The sequence below is a fragment of the Meleagris gallopavo genome, chromosome 14 (genome assembly GCF_000146605.3).
Source record: "Meleagris gallopavo isolate NT-WF06-2002-E0010 breed Aviagen turkey brand Nicholas breeding stock chromosome 14, Turkey_5.1, whole genome shotgun sequence".
NCBI classification, from domain to species: Eukaryota; Metazoa; Chordata; class Aves; order Galliformes; family Phasianidae; genus Meleagris; species Meleagris gallopavo.
In genome coordinates, this window is record NC_015024.2 from 61,418 (window position 1) to 68,510 (window position 7,093).

Genomic DNA, 7,093 nt, shown 5'->3' on the forward strand with positions numbered 1-7,093 from the left:
GTGTGAGGTACGGGGGGAGAGCGGCCCCGGGGGCCGATAGAAGTAGATGAGGAATTAGAGCATATGGAGATAGTCATTGTATAGATAGCGGATAGCAAGATAGTTGGTAGGGACATAGATAGTTGATAGCAAGGTAGCCGATAGTGAGATAGATAGCTGGTGGTGATACAGGTAGTGAATAGATAGCAGATAGCAAGATGGGTCATTGGTAGAGAGGTGATTTGTGGATAGCGAGGTACTTCCTGGCAAGCTAGAGTTACTAGTGGTGTAGGTAGATCGTAGGCAGATAGCTGATAGGGAGATCGTGGATAGAAAGACAGGTGGCTGCGAGATAGTTAATTTATAGATTGTGATACAGAAAGTAGCTAAAAAAAATATCTGTTTCAGACAAGGCACTGAGACCTGTGTGTGAGACTCTCCCCTCCAGTGTGGTGAAGATCAACACCTGATGCTGCTCCAGCGCCAGCAGAAGAGCAGCAGCTCTGCAAAGACCCGTCCTGCCAGCAGAGCATCGCAGAGAAGACGACGAGTCTCCCGCTCGCAGGAAGGTACTCGTGCTGCAGCCGCCTCCCCGGCAGCCCCGCCCCGCCCCGCCCCGCCCCGCCTGCAGCTGCGGCCCCAACAGGGCAGCTGCAGGTGATGGGCTGGCAGCCCAGTGCGGGCTGTGCGAGGGGCGGAGGGAGGGCATGGCTGGGGGCGTTGCGGACTGAGGGTTGTGGATAGCGAAAGAGGACAGCAAGGTAGTTCTTATCTTGATCGTTGGTGAACTGCAAGATAGCTGATAGATTGTGGCGAGTGATAACAGAACCTTCTTTCGTCTTTGCCGCAGTTGAGTCCTTGGATCGCTTCACCCCCTCCTCCAGGAGGAAGCAGGATCAGCGCCGGCTGCTGCCCCGGCGCCGGCAGAACGGCGGCTGTTGGAAGCGGGACCTGCTGGGAGATCGCCGGGGAGAAGAGGACGCGCCTCCCGCGCAGAGGAAGGGCTGTCAGTGTATGCTCGTGGCCCAGCACAGTGTTCTCCTGGCTGGGAGCGGCGTTCCCATGAGATAAGGCGGGGCAACGGAGGAGCTGACGATGACGGGCCGTGTTCTGCATCTGCATTTCTTGCACGGGCCGCTTCCTGGCTGTAAGCAGCAGCGGGGCTCTGACGGTTTCAAAATGCTTTAGCCCGAGTTGGAGGTTGAAACCAAACGATAGACCTGTTCGTACACAGCTTTCTCTCTTGCAGTTCAAAAGTCTTTCTTCCCTTCTCTCTGACTGCCCCTCCTGACCTGATGATAACTAACTTTTCTCCTTTGCATTTGTTTTACTCAGTCTTCTCCTGTAACCTCACCTTCAACTGAGATGATGCTCAGCTGCTCCAAAACAGCCAAGGAGGAAATAGACTGAAGAGGAGAGCCCCAGATCACTGTGCCTGTCTGAACTTACACACGCAGAGGCTGAGCCAGCAAACGATGGAGTAGATAGCATAGAGAGCCAGTTACCACCAAAATGTCTTAGTACTGCGTGGTGCAATTGCCAAAGAGCTCTGTAAATAAATTGACTTTGTACATATCCTTGTGTTGTTCAAAACTACGGGGGTTCGGTCTGATACTTCAGGAAATGTTTTGGAAAAATCATTTTTTTTCTGTTGTCTTTTTGTCTTGGGTGGGGTTTGTAAGTGGGAGGGGTTTTAATGCTGAAATATTACTTGAGCTTCACAGCAGTCAGTGTGAGTCACAAACAGTTTGTTAATCATTTCTAGCTGAACAAGAGCACAGGACTGCACTCTCTGTTTCTCCCCATGCTTTTGTCACTTGCAATTTGTGTAATGTGGAGCTCAGGTTTTGACAGAGGAAGTTAGAGCAGTTTTGCCTTTAAATAGGTCCTGCCCAGGCTTACGTACCAAAAGGCTGCACAGCAACATTTGTCTGTAGAAATTTGCTGTTGGAGAGTTACAGAATTATTTGTAAGGTTTGCCACGTACTGCAGAAAAGCAGTAAATAAGTCAGAGCAGAAGGATAAGCAGCATATTCAACAACCCATTCATTACATTTGACTAATTAGAACATAAAGCCGTTCAAGCAGTAAGCAGAACTTGAGTCATGGAGCACAAATGCATTTACTTCAGCAGAACAAAATACAACTCCTAGCTGTTCGTTGCCATTTTGAGGATGTTAAGGAGGAAAACAAACAAACAATGCACCACAAGACTCCTTTTGGAAGAAGCAGATCCCAACCACCACCTTTCCATCGGCTCTCTGTGAGTTGCTGTTGCTGCACTTGGAGGAAATCCCGATGCACCCCGACAGACAGCAGGGAAGAAAACCAACAGATGTCCCTTCAGCACGGGGCAGCCCTGCACACTGCCTGACGGCGCCACAGGCGGCCCAAAGCACAGCGTGTGAACCAACAGCTTTTCCCCACTGAAGGACGCCGCTGGCAGCAAGTCAACGAGTGTGGGTGTCTTCTTCTGCCACTCACCAGCACAGCTCAGCTGAGTTCACAGGCGTGATCCCCCATTGGATTTATAGAGGGAGGTGTTCCCTGCTCTGATCCTCTGAAACTTGTGGTGTTGGACTTTAGAGGACCACCAGAGGAGGGCAAATGATGACTTGGCTGCAGCTCCAGCGCGTGGCTTTGTACTGTGCAGCCACTGCATCTCAGAAAACACTCGTTTTGTGATGGCCTGAAAGCTTTGTTCTGGGCCAGGGCTGTATTCAAGGCACGATGGCACAGCCACAAACTCCGAAAATACTTGCAGTAGAATGACCAATGTTACAATAGGCGTTTCTGCGGTCACGTAATGCAGGTGATTCCAGGAAGGCACACCGGTAGATACAAGACAGACAAGTGACCCAAAACAAGCCATAAACAAATGCATCCTCTCACAGTGCTTCTGTTTGCTGCAGGCAGCGCATGGCTGGAAATGTGGAAATCACCACCCCATGTGTGTAGAGAAGACTGTAAAGAAAGCTTAAGCTCGTCCAGACCACTGCTGAAGGTTTGTGTGGTGGGAAGATGCTCCCCAAGCTGCAGGAAACAATCAAATAACCCAAAGGAAACGCAGATGCCGCTGATTTAACGCGTCCCCATTTGCAGTCTATAAATACCTCTGTGGTGAGCTCTGAAGATCTCGGTTTATCTGAGACGAGGAAACGGAGACAGAAAGCTAACAGACAAATAGAGTGGATTTCACAGCACCGCCATTTGTTGCCTCTCCTTCAGCTGTGCCGCTTACAGCACAGAAACGGTCCTGCAGTGAGAGGAAATCCGTCCTGCCCGGAGTTCTGAGTCTAGGAAGGATCTCGTCGGCGTTGCTGTGAGCTGCAGTGCTCAGCCATTGCTGCGGGTTCAGAGGTGCAGCAGGCGGGAAGCATCACACGAGGACGTGGGGCGTCTTGCAGTGCGGCAATAAAGGAGGCGGCGGCTGAGAACGGCTGAGCCCAGGGCCAGAGCTCCTGGAGAACGCCGGTGGGCACCACTGCCAGGGGGAGAGCATCAGAGCTTCAGAGCAAGTGTCTGCAGCATTTCTTCACTGCAAAGCATGCTCTGGAAGCCGTGGATTTAACTCTCTCGTTGCCACGTCCTTTCCTCTCTTCTTGGCTTGCCTTCTCCCTGTGGCTGGATAAGGACAGCCCCCAGTCAGGTGTGCATCACTTTCATTTTCCTGCCCATTTAGTTCCCACTGCTTTGTATCAGCATTATATAACATGCAGTGTTTTATAATGTGCTCCAGCACCCATAGGAGGGTTTTTCCTGTTTCGTAATGGAAGATAGCACATCCAGTTTTAAAGGCAGGCTGAAGAAATCAGGTTTCTGTCCCTACTCTGACCCTCACAGGGAGGGCTCCCCTTTCATCCTCAAAGAGGATTTGCGTGTTGTGAGCATGTTTCTGATCAGCAGGTGCATTGCTGTGTATCCAGGCTCAGGCTTCAAGTGGGCAAAATCATGCATTTCTGCCCATGTGAACGCTCCTGAAGAGTTGGCCTGATTTTCAAATCTGCCAAGCAATCGGCGTCTTCTATTGCTTGCCCTGGGATCTAGTCAGCCCTCAGCGCATCAGAAAAATCAGGCTGGTTACTTAGAAACCTCCAGATGGTGTTCAAATCCACACTCTGGGGCTGTTTTCATTTCATTGCTGGAGCTAGACCGTGTTTTCCTCTGCTGCATATGCTTCTCATATGCTAAGCAGCACTTCTGCTTATTCAGCAAACAGTGCCTCTTCTGATGCACTTGGCCCCAGAAATCCCGTATGTTAACGCATTTCTGTTCTCTGGATCTGCTTTAGGAAAGAGGATTTTGCTTTTCATAATTAAAGAGCCATTTTCTGTCTCCCATGATTCTCAGAAATTTTCCAATTACTTTTTCTGAGATTAGAGCACTTTTTTTTTTTGGTCTGTGCTGAGAGATTCCCTCTGCCATTGGCACGACTTACAGTCAGCAACGTCTACAGGTGACAATTCCCTTTCTCCTCTGGGTACAGTACATCATCTGCATATCATTTGTCGTTCATCCATCAGCTTTCCCCTTTCATTCCAGCCAAAAGTCTGTTTATTCACCTTAGCAGCATTCACAGAGACCAGCACGTGGGTTGCTGTTCTGCTGCTGGGGGTTTTGGTGGGATGGGGTTGGTTAATGGAGCACAGGAACCTTGACCCAGACCTTGTCCTGGAGCTTGGCTGCCTTGTTGGTGTCACTTTCTTCACTGTAGAGTGCATCAGAGCCATGGTGTGCTGTGGTTGAATGTCTGGAGTGATACATCAGCTCCAGAGTATGAAGTGGGAAACACTGTAGTTAGGTTGACGAAGTAAGTGTAGACCAACAATGTAGTGCAGTGCTACACTTCATACTGGGATGTGCTGCTGGGTGTGTCCTGTGTATGTGAGAAATCATTATCATCTCAGCTCCAGCTGTAGGTTAGGTCTGTGTCTGATGCTATGTCCAGTTCTGGGCAGAATGTGGACACAAGGGTGTAAGTATGTGACATCCTGAAGGACAACAGTAAGAAAGAGGTCACAAAAAATGACCTGGGGCAGAGTTCTGGCATGGAAAAGGAAAGCCTGAGCTGTGACTTGAGCAATCCCACAGGTGGAGGGACTGTTTTCATCATGTTCCTTATCTCTCTCCATGAGAACAAGACAAAAGGATGCAAATTTTGCGGCAAAGAAATGTAAAGTGCGTGTTGGCTAATGGGAGCTGAGAGGCTGCAATGTGCTGCGTAGGCAGATCGTGAATGTTTGGTGACCCAGTTGGACAAACAGCTCTTGGGACTTTGCATCTTGAGTCCCTGAGCCCAGGCTAAGCGGCTGCCTCCATGCGGAGCGGTGTGGAGGCTGGAAAGCCTCTGGAGAAGGAAGCAGCCTGAGAAATGTCGCTTTGGTGGAGGCTGTTGGAGAAAGAAGGGCTCCCTGGTGAGAGTGGAGCTGTCGGTGGCTGCTGCAGCCAGGTGCCAGCCTCTTCCCATCCAGCACTGGGAATGTCACCACTCTTGTGACTTGGGTTATCCAGTCATCCGCAGGCTGGAAGAAGGAGTGTGTATGGATACTGGTCCTCCGCAGATGGGGTTTGTGGATGATCTCACAAGGCAAGGCAGCACAGCTGCTCATAGGTCTCTCTGCAAAGCCAAGGCTTCCTGCAGCCATCAGAAGGCTAACATGTGGAAGAGATTCTTTATGGTCAGGGCGGTGAAGCACTGGCGCAGGCTGCCCAGAGGGGTGGTGGATTCTCCTTCTGTGGAGATACTGAAGACCCATCTGGACACCAAGCTGTGTGACCAATTGTAGGGAGCTGCTTTAGCAGGGGTTGGACTCGGTGATCTCTTCAGGTCCCTTCCAACCCCTGTGATTCTGTGAGGCATGGAAGGGATTAGAAACATTCCCCTGTAAGAAGCAGGACAGTGGGATATATTGCATGTCAAGGTGTACTTGGTAGGTGGAACGCATGTGCCACTACTGAAAGAAACTGCCTGGTGAGTGATACGTTTCATATTAAAATGCATAAATCATCCACTTGGAGAAGAATTGGACTCTGAACAAGTACCTTAGCTGCTACATCTGACATACTGCCTGTTAAAACAGAAATATTAATTTCCAAACCGACAAACATTGCCTATTTTTTCATTTGTTCCAGGGTAAAATTCAGAATTAGATATATCGTTCACAGCATCTGACAGTCATCTCTGTCTGTGACTGGCTTGGCTGTCATTCAAGTGTTGCAGTGTAGAGAATAATCCCTAGTTAATCAGTGTATCTATTGATTAATATATATTCCCATTACAGTAAATATCTATTGTAATAAACTAGATAGTATAACCATAATAAACCCACTACATCCAGCGTGTAACCTAATAAATCAAAATTAGCAATTACCTCTTGAAATTATATTCCCCTCTTCCAACATCATATAAATCAAGGACATTTTCCCTCACATCCATGCATCATTCGGGAGATTAATTCTCCTACAACTGCATGTTTTGCTATTGCATTCGTTCAGCTCAGCTGGATAATGGTTGAGATTCCTCCGTTCTCAGGTCCGAGTGCAGGTAGATCTGCAAGAGGAGATGCTGCAGGGGCTGATGGCATGAGGGAAAGGCTTTTTAGGAACGTTTTTAGAGTGTTCTGTAGGGACCATCCTGGCCCATCAGCAAGGGGCCTTGAGGAGCTCTGCTTTGCGGAATGCACACTGGGAGAAACGCTCATTCCTCAGCAGCCAGGAAGGATGGGGAGAAGGAGGCAAACAGCCCAAGCTACCTTTCTTGCAGCAGCTTCCCCAGATGCCCCAACCGTACACAGAAAGCAATGAGAGGTTGTGCAGACCTCTCATGCTTACTTTGCATTTTCAAAGTGGAAGGCTGGGCACGAGTCCAAAGCCATAATCTGGGCAAGGGCATGTCACAGCACACGCCAGAGGTGTAATTAGAATTATATGATGAGTGGGTCTCTGTAATACTATCTGCTGTTCACCTACCAACGATTTCAAATTTAGCACCTAATGCATCGTAAGTAACACAAACTAACAAGAAACACGTTTTCTAGGAAGCTTGTATTTACTTTTAGCTACATGTTGGTTTTGTTTTGTTGTTTATTTTTTCAAATCACTCTGTTTTCCCAGT